Genomic DNA, 15,824 nt, shown 5'->3' on the forward strand with positions numbered 1-15,824 from the left:
ATCGACTATTCGATTAATCGTCAATTATTGATTGAATAATTTTTTATTCTAGTGTAAATTGAAAAATGTTATTCATTCAAATAAAAAAAATATATTTTTTACTCTATTATTCGAATATTTGTATTCGAATAAATTTAATCGACTATTCGATTAATCGAATAATTTCTTTATTCTAGATTGAAAAATGTTATTCAATCGAATAAATAAATATATTTTTTACTCGATTATTCGACAATTATTGGTAGAATATTTTTTTATTCTATTGTAAAATTAAAAATGTTATTCATTCCATTAAAACAATATATTTTTATCTAGATTATTCAAATAAATATAATAGATTATTCGATTAATCGACAATTATTGATCGAATATATTTTTTTTATTCTAAATTGAAAAATGTTATTCATTCAAATAAAAAAAATAATTTTTTACTCGATTATTCGAATAATTTGTATTCGTATAAATTTAATCGACTATTCGATTAATCGACAATTATTGATCTATTAATTTTTTTATTCTAAATGGAAAAATGATGTTCATACGAATTAAAAAAAATTCTCGATTATTCGAATAATTTGTAGTCGAATAAATTTAATCGACTATTCTATTAATCGAATATTTTTTTTTATTCTAAATTGAAAAATGCTATTCATTCGAATAAAAAATATATTTTTTACTCGATTTTTCGAATAAATTTAATCGAATATTATTAATCGACAATTATTTGTAAATTGAAAAATGTTATTCATTCGAATAAAAAAAATATTTTTTTTCTCTATTATTTGAATAATTTGTATTCGAATAAATTTAATCGACTATTCCATTAATCGTCAATTATTGATCGAATATTTTTTTTATTCTAAATGAAAAAATGTTATTCATTCGAATAAAAAAAATATATTTTTTTCTCGATTATTCGAATAATTTGTATTCGCATAAATTTAATAGACAAATATTGATCGAATAATTTTTTTATTCTAGTGTAAATTGAAAAATGTTATTCATTCGAATAAAAAAAATATTTTTTTTTCGATTATTCGAATAAATTTAATCGAATATTCGATTAATCGACAATTATTGATAGAATAATTATTTTATTCTGACTAGAATAATGTTACTCATTAAAATAAAAAAAAATATATTTTTTACTCTATTATTCGAATAATTTGTATTCGAATAAATTTAATCGACTATTCGATTAATCGAATAATTTTTTTATTCTAGATTGAAAAATGTTATTCAATCGAATAAATAAATATATTTTTTACTCGATTATTCGAATAAATTTAATCGACTATGTATTCGATTAATCGACAATTATTGATAGAATTTTTTTTTATTCTATTGTAAATTGAAAAATGTTGTTTTCGAATAAAAAATATATTTTTTACTCGATTATTCGAATAATTTTTATTTGAATAAATTTAATCTAAAATTATTAATCGAATAATTTTTTTATTTTATTGTAAATTGAAAAATGTTATTCATTCGAATAAAAAAAATATAATTTTTCTCGATTATTCGAATAAATTTATTCGATTAATCGACAATTATTGATCGAATATATTTTTTTTATTCTAAATTGAAAAATGTTATTCATTCAAATAAAAAAAATAATTTTTTACTCGATTATTCGAATAATTTGTATTCGTATAAATTTAATCGACTATTCGATTAATCGACAATTATTGATCTATTAATTTTTTTATTCTAAATGGAAAAATGATGTTCATACGAATTAAAAAAAATTCTCGATTATTCGAATAATTTGTAGTCGAATAAATTTAATCGACTATTCTATTAATCGAATATTTTTTTTTATTCTAAATTGAAAAATGCTATTCATTCGAATAAAAAATATATTTTTTACTCGATTATTCGAATAAATTTAATCGAATATTATTAATCGACAATTATTTGTAAATTGAAAAATGTTATTCATTCGAATAAAAAAAATATTTTTTTTCTCTATTATTTGAATAATTTGTATTCGAATAAATTTAATCGACTATTCCATTAATCGTCAATTATTGATCGAATATTTTTTTTATTCTAAATGAAAAAATGTTATTCATTCGAATAAAAAAAATATATTTTTTTCTCGATTATTCGAATAATTTGTATTCGCATAAATTTAATAGACAAATATTGATCGAATAATTTTTTTATTCTAGTGTAAATTGAAAAATGTTATTCATTCGAATAAAAAAAATATTTTTTTTTCGATTATTCGAATAAATTTAATCGAATATTCGATTAATCGACAATTATTGATAGAATAATTATTTTATTCTGACTAGAATAATGTTACTCATTAAAATAAAAAAAAATATATTTTTTACTCTATTATTCGAATAATTTGTATTCGAATAAATTTAATCGACTATTCGATTAATCGAATAATTTTTTTATTCTAGATTGAAAAATGTTATTCAATCGAATAAATAAATATATTTTTTACTCGATTATTCGAATAAATTTAATCGACTATGTATTCGATTAATCGACAATTATTGATAGAATTTTTTTTTATTCTATTGTAAATTGAAAAATGTTGTTTTCGAATAAAAAATATATTTTTTACTCGATTATTCGAATAATTTTTATTTGAATAAATTTAATCTAAAATTATTAATCGAATAATTTTTTTATTTTATTGTAAATTGAAAAATGTTATTCATTCGAATAAAAAAAATATAATTTTTCTCGATTATTCGAATAAATTTATTCGATTAATCGACAATTATTGATAGAATATATTTTTTTTCTATTGTAAATTGAAAAATTTTCATTCGAATAAAACTCGATTTTTAACTCGATTATTCGAATGCCGACAACTCTAGTAACAAACAACCAGACATTAATCATTGTTTACCTAGACAAATGAAAAATTTATATTATTTAATTCACCTTTAACTACTTGCATGAAATGCATACATTTTCCTAATCTATGAATGAAAAAGAAAAACCCACAAAAAAAGAAAAGAAAATAGAAAAGTCTTTTTGTTAAAAGGGGATGAAGGCTTGGTTAATTAGTAGCAGCAGTGGTGCTACCTTTTTTTCTTTCTCCTTCGTAAACGTAACAATGATCGATATTTTACGCAGTTGAACATTTTTGTTCAAAAACCAAAAAAATAAAAAAACTCTTGATGTAAGAGTTGAAATAATAAAAAATACATACAAATGACATCATTTCTACTGTTTCGATTTTCAAATATAAACTTGCTGAATAATTTTTGTATTTAATTTCCATTTTTAATGTGAGGCCCGTTGTTAATTTTATTATTTTATTATAACTGGATGCCGGTGTGAGATAATAAATAAACAAAAATACTATTTATTCATTTATTTATTTACACATACATCCGATGTTTTTTTTATATACAAATTTTGTTATTTTATTTACTTTTTATTTTTAGTAGCCTGTAATTTAGTCAACAACAAATTTTTGGTTTGTTTTTGTTTTATTTTTTTTCATTTCGCCACTGATGATGGGCACTTGGCAGTTAGTGATTCAATAAATTCAATTCATTGTACCACTTATTATTAGTATGTACAAGTACATAGTTGTACAATGTACAAGGGTCTTCTACTACTTACTTGTTGTCATGATAATGAATTTTATATTTGAAAATAATAATGATTATGATGATGATGATTGCGACAGTGCTAGTTAGTGGCTACTGTTAGTTGGGTTGTTTTTAATGCTTAGAAAGAGGTCTCCTAAAAAAGTAATGAATATTTTATTTTTGTACAATTTATTTTTCTTACTTACTACTTGTGGTGATCTCACCACTATGTGATGCAACTGGATAAACCTTTCGATATAATTTGTAAATATTAGCAAAATAAAAATCAATTTTCTGTTTAAACGTTTTGAGCATTAAGAAAATTAAACAATTATATTAAAATACTGCTACCAATAATTAACTGAGTAAGAAGCTTCATTTACCTGACATTTAGGGTTCCTATTCGGTAAAAATTTTGCGGAAATTACCGGGAATATTATTTTTAGAAATTTCTGGGAGATTTTTTTCTTGAAATTCTTTATACGTTTTCTTCTCGAAGTATTATTTATGCACAGAAAAAACGATTTCTTGTGATTCGAACGATTCTGTTGACACAAAAGAATTTCTGAATTTTTCACACCACAATTTATTTATGTTTGCCACAACAGAAAATTTTGATTAGTAAGTAATCACTATCCAAACAGTTTGTTCTGTGTGACAAAAAACCGTAACTCATTACTTCAACACGGTAGTGTCATTGGAGGAAAGTACTTACCACAAACGCTTATTTAAACAATTATTCTTTTTTCATTTTCTAAGATGTTATCAAAAATATATTGAACGATGGAAATTTTTTTTTAATCAATTTGTATAGATTTTAATTATCAAAAATGTAATCATTTAGATATTGAATGAATATTATGAATTTCTTAAACAACTAAGAACTTATATATCAGTTTAAATGTTAACCATTACCAAACTACTTCTAAGTAGTGCAGATGGTATGAAGTAGTCATTGAAAAGTAAGTTGTTAATTAATTTCAAGTCATTACCAAGTTTTTTTAGGGTTAATATTAAATTTAATGAGTTAATATTATAAATGATGACACTTCACTACTTACACAATATCATTTGAAGTCATTATTTTAACAACATGATGTCAGTGGAGACTCATCATCTTATGAAAATTGTATTTCACAAAACCAAATATGAAATTGAATTGTTTTTAATTATTATTTTCTCTATATTAAATTGGGATTTCTTCATTTCAGTTTTTATTTTCTTCATATCAATTACATTTTCTTAATATAAATGGATATTTTCTCAATTTCAACATGAAGTACTTAACACAATCGCTTATAAAAATCTCTTTACTTTATAATATAGCTCATTGATAGTTAGGTCTCATAGAAGCTGTTGTAAGTAACAACTATTAACTAGATAATAAGCAGTTATATAACAGATAATATCATTATACAACTACATCTACAAACGGTCCGTGAAAGTCCTCATTTATTTGCACTATTGCATTGTCATTTTTAAAACAAAATTCAAATTTATATTCAGTACGAATCAGAATTACATGTTTTTTTTTTGTTGTCAGAAATAGTTAGTTTTCAACACGGAAACTAGCTCACGTGACACCTGTCAATCTGACTACAGCATTTTTTTAGGTTGAAATTGAGAAAATCCAAACTAATATTGCGAAAATTCAAATTGAAGATAAGGAATACCATTTCATCTTGAGAAAATAAAAAAAAACCCAGGCGCGGATCCAGGGGTAAAAAAAGGAAATTTCCCTCCCCTTAACCGTAAAGTTTTAATTTAAAAAGGAAAAAAAAAATTATTTTGGTATTGGTATGCTGTTTTCATTTCTGTTTTTTATTTTCTCAATATCATTTAGATTTTCTTAATATAAATTGATATTTTCTCAATTTCAACTTAAAATATTGTTGTACTGGAACAAACCTTTTAGAATTGAAATATTTAGTGTTTTTTTTTATAAACATTAGATTTCCTTTTGTAGTTTATTTTATTATCAAGGTTCTTCGGAAAGTTCCTGGTTTGTTTAAATATTAATGGAATTTTAATACAAAATGTTCAATGTAATTTTTTTTCAAGGACGCGAAACTGCTGATTTTGATTTCTGAAACCAAAAAAAAAAATTGAAATCTTTGCTCTTCTTAAAGTACAAATTTTCAAATAAATTTCGAAAATATACTGAAACAAGTTGCAGTGAATATTTATTTTTGTGAAAACTATGCAGTCCTTTCCGGAATTTAAGCATATTCGGAGTCATATTATAAGTTTTGGTTGTACACTATCTTTAACCAAATATTAACTTATATTTTTATTTTGTTTTTCTCCATAACCCTTTTTGGAGCATATGGCTTCTACAAAGCATCTTCATCTTACTCGGTTTGCTGCTGTTGTTTTCGTGCCTTCCCACGTAAGACTATATTGTCTTAGTTCTTGGAATATCCATGTGTTCTTGGGTCGGCCATGGCTTCTTGAGCCTTGAAGATTCCACTCTAGCTCCATCCTTGTAATACTATTGGGCATCTTCATGATAGTATGTCAGATCCACCTCCATTTTCAGCGTTTGATTTGTTTCAGTATGGGTTCCTCATTGCTTAAGTTTCAGAGATCCGTGTTGGTGATGGGCCAGAATATTCTGCAAGTGATTCTGAGGCATTTTTTGATGAATACCTGTAATTTTTGCGTAATTGTGCTCGATATTAGCCAGGTTTTACTTGCATACAACAGAGTAGACATTACACATGCATGATGTACTCTGTGCTAACATTGTTAATTCTTATGATTTTGAATGCCCTTTATCGCCTCAACTGTTCAACATCGTGCTGTATGATATAATAAGCGAAGTCTGTTTAGAGAGAGATTGATTCGAATTATTTTCTCGGGTACTCCATTCCTACTCAATGCTTTCCATACATCAGTTCGTCTGATGGTATCGCAGGCTTTCTTGAAGTCATTGAACAGTAGATACAGGTGGGTACGCCATTCTATAGATTGCTCCATTATAATGCGTAGAGTATTGGCCGGATCTAAGCAGCTACTATCTGGCCGGAAACCTGCCTGTTCATTTCGCAAATTGTTCTCTATTTTATTTTGTGTTACTTCCCTGTACTATGACTGCCAGTATCTTGTATATGGTGTTAAGCAGAGTAATTCCTCTCTAGTTATAAACATTGGTATTACATGAAAGTCTTTGAAATGCCACCATTTCAGAATTTAAGATTATGTCGTTTTGACATACATACATATGTATGTCATTCCGTTTGTAATTTCTACATTTTTCATTTGCGTATATATTCTGGATCGTTATAGATAGCGTGTCCGTCTATCCGTCTGTATGTTAAAATCAACCAAATAACTTACATGATTCATACATCAATATATCGGAAATTCTTCCGGCTCGGTTGCGGGAGAACCTCGATTTTTGGTCTATATCTATATTTTAAAGTCCATTGCAACGATGTATATAACGCTATAGTAAGTTGGACATACAATGGGTAAAAATTGGGAAAAAATTTAACACGAATGTTTTATTTATCTCATAAATTTTGTTGTCAAAAAAAAAAAAATTAAAACTATAAAAAAAAAATTTGGAAAAAATTAAAAAAAAAATTGGAAAAATTTAAAAAAACAATTTCGAAAAAAAATTAAATTTTGCTCTTCTACTTTTTTATTTTTTTTCTTGGACCAGCACTCAGGGGTGACTCCTACTCATGCAAAGCATTGTGTTGGAACTAGGAAAATAGGTTATGGGAGGGAGGATAGAGGGAGTAGTGTTTGTGGACATTAGATTTGAATTTTCCTATATTGAAAGTGACAGGAAAGTCTTCAGGAGGAAGCTTATTCCACATACGGACAGTACGGCTAAAGAACGAATTTTCTCTGTAATGTGTTGTGCGATCCACTGTCCAGTCGACAACGAATTGGTGGGCCCTAAATTCTGCAGAGCACATACCATTGTAGTATCGGTAGAACAGTATTAACAGTTTCTCATCATATTTTAAGGGGTCGTAGTTCAATATAATTTTTGATTGTCTTGTTTTAGTAGATTTAAAAACTATACGAATTCTAAAACTACTAATTCTCTTGAATACAATTGATAATTCAATCGATTATTATATGACAAGATATAAAGAAGATAAAAATTTACTCAATTAGTTGCATTTAATGTTAAAGTTCAACCGTAATTATTTGCTTTATTTGTTATATTATTTATTAGCACATATTTTGTTAATTTGTAAAACCTACATACTACTTAATTATTTGTTTTATTTGCTAAACAAAAAATAGCACAATAATGCCAAACTAAAAGCAGATAAGGAATGGCATTTATAATACTAACCGCATAAATGTAGGAAAGTTTATATTTAGAATGCGTGTTATTAGAAACACATTTTTGATAACCAACTAAATTCAATACTCAAATTACTTAAAAATTCTTAAAGCTTTAGAACGCCAACGATTCCTCCCTCAGCTACTCCTTAAAACAAAAAAAAAAATGGAAAACAAGCACGAAATGCATGGACAATGATGTGATGTGTTGTGGTCTGGCCTGGCCAAACGACATAAAACCATTTCGAGAACTTTATATAGTTTTGTTGTACGTTTCATGTGTAAGCGCACTAACATATAAAACCAAACAGAACAAGTTAAAATGGCATTCAATCCATAAGAAGGCCAAGTCAAACCAAGCCCCACCCTTGTCTACTTTTTGGATTTAGGTTATGACTTGTATTTATTCATTTGTTGGTTGGTACGTACAAAAAAAAAAGAGTAAAAATAATAAACAAGAATATAAAACAGAAACTCTGCGAATAAATTAATGGTGTTTGGTTGTATTTCAATTTTAATATTCGTAATAAATAATAATTATAATAAAAAAAGAAAAGAAAACCCAAATCCCATACTTTGTTATAGTCAAAGTCATTAGTTTAGATGCAATTCAAATCTAGAAATATTAGATAAAATGTTACTGCATTTTTAGAACTTTATAACATATTTTAAATTGAAAATATTATTAATTAAATTTTCAAAATTTAAGCCTAGATTTTCGAGTTTTTATTGTGAATATCTAAGAGAATTAAAATTTAAAAGCAATTCCTTTTCTAATAAGGCTAAGTTTCTAACTATTGCTCAATTGAATCGTTTATTTCAAAAACCAGTCAAGCAACAAAAAATCCAAAATTTAGTTATTGAGCGATTACTATTTTGTAAAGGTAAATACAGCGTTTAATATAAAAAAATTAAATATATGAATATGATTTAAACTCTTTAAAATGTATAATTTGTCATTTTACTTTTAAAGTTCCTAATAAAATTAGAATATTTCATATGAAATTTACAATAGTGATGGTTGTTTGTTTCAGAAACCAGACAAGTGCTAACTTTATATTATGTTTTAAATACATACATATTAATACAGATAAAAAGAGTTTCATATTTATCAAATGGCTAACTTTCATATACAAAAATATAAATTTTGTAAAAGTATTTTTATGCTTGCTCGGAAGTATTCTTTCATTTAGTCAATATCAATAATTTGTTGCTTGACTGGTTTTTGAAATAAACGATTCAATTGTAATATGATTATAATTTTTTTATATCTTTTTATGTTTTCTAGAAAAACTTATTGCATTTAAATTAATATTCGGCACTGTAAAACTGTGTACGCATGAATGAAAATGACAATCATAGTTCTGGTCACACATAATACTATATTGATTTCTTGCAGATTCTAAACGAATATAAGAGATAGGGCTGTTAAAGTACGAGAAACCAAACCTTTAAAATAAACACTCAAATCAAATAAATGTCATTTTAACTCGCAATAACTATATTTAGCGCCTATACTATGCATAATTAAATATTTTTAGGTCAATTATTCATTAATTATTAATAAAAAATATATTTTTTAATGTTCAATTTTTTTTTTTTTTGGAACATTTTTTTCTATAGAAAATTTTGTGTATAGCAGTTACGGAAACTTTTTTCTCTATATAAAATTTGGTGTATAATAGTTTTCTCTAAAAAAAAATATTGTGTATAACAGTTTTCTCTATAGAATATTTTGTGTATAACAGTTTTCTATATAGACAAATTTTCTTTGTAATATAAACAAATAAATGTCATTTTAACTCGCAATAACTATATTTACTGCCTGTACTATGCCTAATTAAATATTTGTAGGTCAATTATCCATTAATTATTCAAAAAATAATATTTTTTAATGTTCAAATTTTTCTTTTTTTTTTGTATAACAGTTTTTTCTATACAACATTTTGTGTATAGCAGTTATGGAAACTGTTTTCTTTATGTAAAATTTGGTGTATAACAGTTTTCTCTATAAAAATATTGTGTATAACAGTTTTCTCTACAGAATATTTTGTGTATAACAGTTTTCTATATAGACAAATTTTCTGTGTAACATTTTTTTTATATTGTTGTTAATTTTCTGTATAACAGTTTTTTATAAAAAAAAAATAAATTTTAGTACTTTGGGGTATGAAATTTAAATATTATTTTGCTACCCAATAAAAATTAAATTTTCAAAAAGTTTTTCACGAAATACTCTTCTCAAGATTTATCAAAATCCATCAAAAATATTAAAATATTCTCATGAATAGTCTAAAATATTAAAAACTTGCGAGCCCCATTCGACTCGCCACACCAATTAGAAGAAAGAAAAAGTACTCTTTTGTTACCCTTTGTGTATTTTTTCAAATTCAGGATAGCATGTCCATATTTTCAGGGTTATTGGTTAATTATAATGTGGATTCTAACTCATTTGAAATTTATCATTAGAATAAAGAAAAAGTACCACATTTTGTATTCTCACTCACCACCATTCATATTTCTGTGTCCATTGTTATAGAAAATACAAAACGTACCATTTAGAGCAAGCAAGGTACCACTAAATTCAGCTTTTGTGGATTCGATCTTATTCATGATTTTAGGTTCATTATTATAAAATAGTCAAAAAGTACCATTACAAAAAATAAATTTTGAATTCTCATTCACTCACAACCATTAATGCTTATTATAGAAAATTCAAAAAGTACCATTTAAAGATCGAAACAGTACGAATTAGTTCTCCCTTTTTGGTAGCTTAATACCATTAAACGCTCAGAATCATATCATTCAACTATTTATGTATAAATTAAATACAAATTAAATAATTTAAGACAATACAATCAAAAAAGTACCATTACAAGAAAATGTACCAATTTTCCTTTTCCCTTTGGAACACCCTTCAAGTATGAAATTTCAAAGCAATATTTTGGCAAAATCTTTTTATGTCTCCAACGACTCAAATCTGTATTCATGTGCTCAAGAAATAATATTGTATGTTTTAAAAAAAAGTACCAAACTGTTTACCCGGATTTGGTCCAATCTGTACCTTCGCACTCGTGTTCCAAATAAAACCATGTTAGTTAATTTGTTTGTGCCTTTAGGAACAAATGTTAAAAAATTATTTTAAAATTGGCTTAATCAATTGTAATAAAATGTATTTTCCCGTTTTTACCCCTAAAGGGTTCAAATATCCAAAAAGTACCAAACCTTTTCAAAACATTGGTTTATTTCCTTTAAATAAACCGGATACTTTTGATTGCAAAAAAAAAAAAAAAAGTAGTTTAAAAATTGTACAACTCTTTATTTATTTAAAATGTACAACAACAACAGAATTAAATAGTCACTCAATGTTTTTTATACACGTTTATAAATTCGCAGAAATACAGACACACTTTTTAATGTACACGAATTCACTTGAAAACAAGTAAGAGTGCTATATTCGGCTGTGCCAAATCTTATATACCCTTCCCCAAATTATACTTCAAAATTTTAAATATTTTTAGGTAAACAAAATTTATTTTTTTTCCAGTTGTTTTTTTAATTTTTTGGAAAAAAAAAATTTTCAATTTTTTTTTTGTGAAAAAAAAAATTCGGGTTAAAAAATATTTTTTCCGATTTTGACCCATTGTAGGTCCAACTTACTATGGTCTTATATACGTCGTTGCAAATGTCTTTGAAATATCTATCATTAGATATCCATATTGTCTATATTAATGTCTTAGTAATCCAGATATAGGTCAAAAATAGGTAAAATCGAGGTCCTGGTTTTTTTCTCATATCTCAGCCATTTGTGGACCGATTTTGATGATTTTAAATAGCAAACTTCTCGAAATCATGTCTGACAGAATTATTGAAGATTTGGATCCCGAAGATATCTGGGGTCTACAAAAAATTGATTTCAACAGACAGACAGACGGACATGGCTTAATCGACTCCGCTATCTATAAGGATCCAGAATATACATATATACTTTATAGGGCCGGAAATGAAAAATGTAGAAATTACAAACAGAATGACAAACTTATATAAACCCTTCTCACGAAGGTGAAGGGTATAAAAACACAGCACTCAGTTGATGTTTATTCGAAAAGCGTCTCTGATAAACTCACTAACGACTGCAACCTCTGCCACTATTTATAACACTGCCATCTGCCATCTGCACTCTAGATTGCTCTTTAACTGTCTAGAGCTTTCTAATACATACGCCATCTGTGGTGTACTTTCTACAATGTTCTTTAACTGAATATTCGAATTCGAATATACGGTCGCAGCAAACAGCGTTGCCATACTTACGATCAATGGTCAACTGAAAGCTTTTATTCAATGTTAATAATGCCCACAGATATGTTACAGTTTGCTATTTGCTATTACAGCACTGCTACTTTTAAATCAGCCGTGTTAAAATCGTTATATTTGAATTCAAGTACAATTTCGTAACAATATGATAATAACTTATTATGATAAATGATTCAAAATGAACATGATTGCCATAAACATATGTTTATGTAATAAAATCATATGTATATATGATTGCTACAATCATGTGAATGGCAACTTAAACATATTATGGTCACAACAGTGACCATAATATTGTTAAAAAACTTTTAAAAATGTAGAAATGGTTATGGTAGACATGTACAACTATATTTTTGTTGTCTGGGTGTACGTTTTGGCGTTGGACTGGGCGCCAAAATATAGATTTATACTTTTCCAAAATTGTCTGAATTCAAATTACAACTTATGTTGAATGAAATATTTAAAACGCTAAAACAATCCAACAATAGTTGATACAGTCTGCCAAGTTATTGTGTTCAACTACAAAACTTCATATTTATTTTACAAACAGATATCGTAGGATTTAAATATTAAATATTATTATTGCTATTTTTCTCATTAACACGCTTACCAATCTATTGTTAGTAAATCAGTCAGTCAGTTAATCAATAAATATTTTATTCATTCATATTTGGGGATTTTGCATGAGTTCAATCATTAACAAATTAAACATTTTTATTTGTTTTATTATTACCATTGATGGTGTTGTTGTTTGTTTGTTGTTGCCATACGATTTCTTAATTATTTATTTATTGATATGTACACAAGACAACATTATTTATAGTCTACAAAAGAAAAAATTAAACAAAACCGAAAAAAACTACCAAAAATTCGCGTGTGAATTTTAAATACGTTTTTGGGGTTTCAACTATTTAAATCATTTAAGGCAAACAATGAATTCGTGTAAAAAAGTTTGTCTTGTCTGCTACTATTTTTAAAGACCCCAACTTGATTGAAAAAAAAACTGTTTAAATGGTTACAATAGCAAAAACGTGTGTAACCATTATTGATTGATTATAATTTGTTTAAAATTTTATACATTTAAGGGTATATGTAGTTGCTTAATAGCATTAACAATCAAGATTGCATATAAAAATGAACCTATATCATGAGTAGATTTGTATGGGACATTGGTATAAAGATATAGAGAGAGTCGTATGTATACTCGCAGTTGGTAAATGTTATCTCTCAATTATGTGTTAAACCGTTTAATAGTGCTCCAAAATTCTTCTTATTTGGCTCTAAAAAGAATCTTGTTTCGAAGGACCATACGCTATGTTATAATCAAGTATAATCATCATTTTCACAAGGCAGATTTAAGCACCTGCAGATTGATTTGTTTAACTTTAAAAATAATTTAGTCCCGAAGGACCATCAGCTACATGATAAAGTAGGAATACAATCACAGTTAATTGAGCTTAAACCGCAATTAAATTATTCCATATTAATTATTCTTACAGTAACTTACAGTCTCTATTAAGACTGATTGGATATTTAAGGACCAGCAGAAAATGTTGACTTTTCTCTTTGAAAATCTGTTGAATTTAATGTAATGAATCTAATACTGAATATGGGGCACTTATTTAAATCAATAACAAAAATTGCTTGCAAATAAGGCCTTTGAAAAATTGTGAAGTGTTTGGAGACCGTCCATTGTCCATGTGAAAAATTTTTAGAAACTTGGGAAAGCAATTAATTCATTCAACTAATCGTTGCGATGGTTTAAAAGCGTCTGAAGGACCAACAATTTATTTTAATTTTTGCTTTGGAAAACAATTGACAGAGTAAAAGACACTATTTTTTAATAATTCCACGCAACTGGCTCCTCCTACCATATCTTCCCCACATTTGGGAAGTGAACTGCGTTTGGGAAGTGTTCGGAAGGTGTCGTTTGAGGACGATTAAAGCATGTGTGAAAACATTTCTTGGAAAACAATTTAATTCAATTTAAACTGCAATTCATTTAATTTCCTGTCTTCTGCAGTTGTATTTTATAGTTTTACAATAACAAATATTCCTTTTCTCCTTTTGGGAAGTATTTGCTAGCCTCATTTAAGAACGATAAGTCCATATTCCAATGCGTAACAGTTTTTAGTAACTCAGAAATGGAAATTAAAAGTAACTTGCAATTGATTGAATATAAAAAACCAAATAATACATTTTCTTATCCATTGTTATTGTTCAAATGTGTCTAAATGCTGCGGTCTCGAAGGACCAGAAATAAATTAATTTTTTTTTTTTGAACTAAGTTAAAATTTTGTTGGATAAATATTTGGATAAAACAAATTTAACTGTCGTGTCATTTTAAGAATGCAATGTTTTATGCCCGTAATTTCAACAAATAGATATCTATCAGAGCTTAGTTACTTATGCAGTAAAAATATTTGGTAATTTTTACCCGTAGATATTGATTTGAAATTAATGTCAACTTACCTTTTAGGTAAATTTATCTGCTGGGTATTTTACACCGTAGATATCTATTTGTTGAAGTTACGGGCATTAGTCGATTAGCGTTTCGAGTTTTTGCAGAAAATTACACACCAAAAGCAAAGGGCAGAAAAAGTGCAAAATTTTTGACAGAAAATACAACCCTTTTGTTTCAACACAAAAGGTCAAAGGGTAGAAAAAGTGCAACATTTCTGCCAGAAAAGTAGTAGTATTCCAATTGTGTGACTTAAAAACATATTTAGTTGGTATTTTCGAAAGCAATATGTTAGCCAGTCACACAAAAGAGTAAAGGGCAGAAAAAATGCCACATTTTGCATTAAAAGTTTCCAATTTGTGTGATTTCAAAACAAATCGTTTAAATTTTGACACAAACGGACAAAGGCAGAAAAACTGCAACTTTTTGGCAAGAAAAGACACCTCCCTTAGTCCAAATTGTGTGATTTCCAAACAAATTTAATTGATCTTTTTAATTAATTTGATTTCAATACAAATCATTTAAATTTCAACACAAGGGGCAAAAAAAGTGTAAAATGTTTCCCATGAAAGATTGTGTGATTTCAAATTTCAAAACAAATTTAATAGGTATTTTCGATAGCAATATGTTAGCCATTCACACAAAAGAGTAAAGGGCAGAAAAAGTGCAACATTGTTCTCATAAAAGAAAAGTTTTCAAATTGTGTGATTTCAATACAAATCATTTAGACACAAAAGGATAAACGGCAGAAAAAGTGCAAAATTTTTGCCTTAAACTAATTTAATTGGCACTTTACATAGCGATGTGTTAGCCAGTCACACAAAAGAATAAAGGGCAGATAAAGTGCAAAATGTTTGCCATAAAAGAAAAGTTTCCAAATTGTGTGAGTTCAATACAAATCATTTAAATGTCGACAACAAATGACAATGGGCAGAAAAAGTGCAACATTTTTGCCAGAAAAGACAGCTCCCTTAGTCCAAATTGTGTGATTTCCAAACAAATTTAATTGGCTTTAGCCATTCACACAAAAGAGTAAAATGCAGAAAAGGTGCAACATTTTTACTAGAAAAGACATTTCCCTTAGTATCATAATTGTGTGATTTCAAAACAAATTTTCTTAATTGATCTTTTTAATTAATCTGATTTCAATACAAATCATTTAAATTTCAACA

General features: G+C 26.6%; 1 protein-coding gene across 14 annotated transcripts in view; it reads left to right on the forward strand.

Annotated features, from left to right (window-relative positions):
• Window positions 1-15,824, forward strand: part of Msp300 (Muscle-specific protein 300 kDa) — a 204,422-nt gene that overhangs the window by 20,148 nt on the left and 168,450 nt on the right. The gene's annotated exons all lie outside the window — the stretch shown is intronic.

This window comes from Calliphora vicina, chromosome 2 (assembly GCF_958450345.1).
Source record: "Calliphora vicina chromosome 2, idCalVici1.1, whole genome shotgun sequence".
Taxonomy (NCBI): Eukaryota; Metazoa; Arthropoda; class Insecta; order Diptera; family Calliphoridae; genus Calliphora; species Calliphora vicina.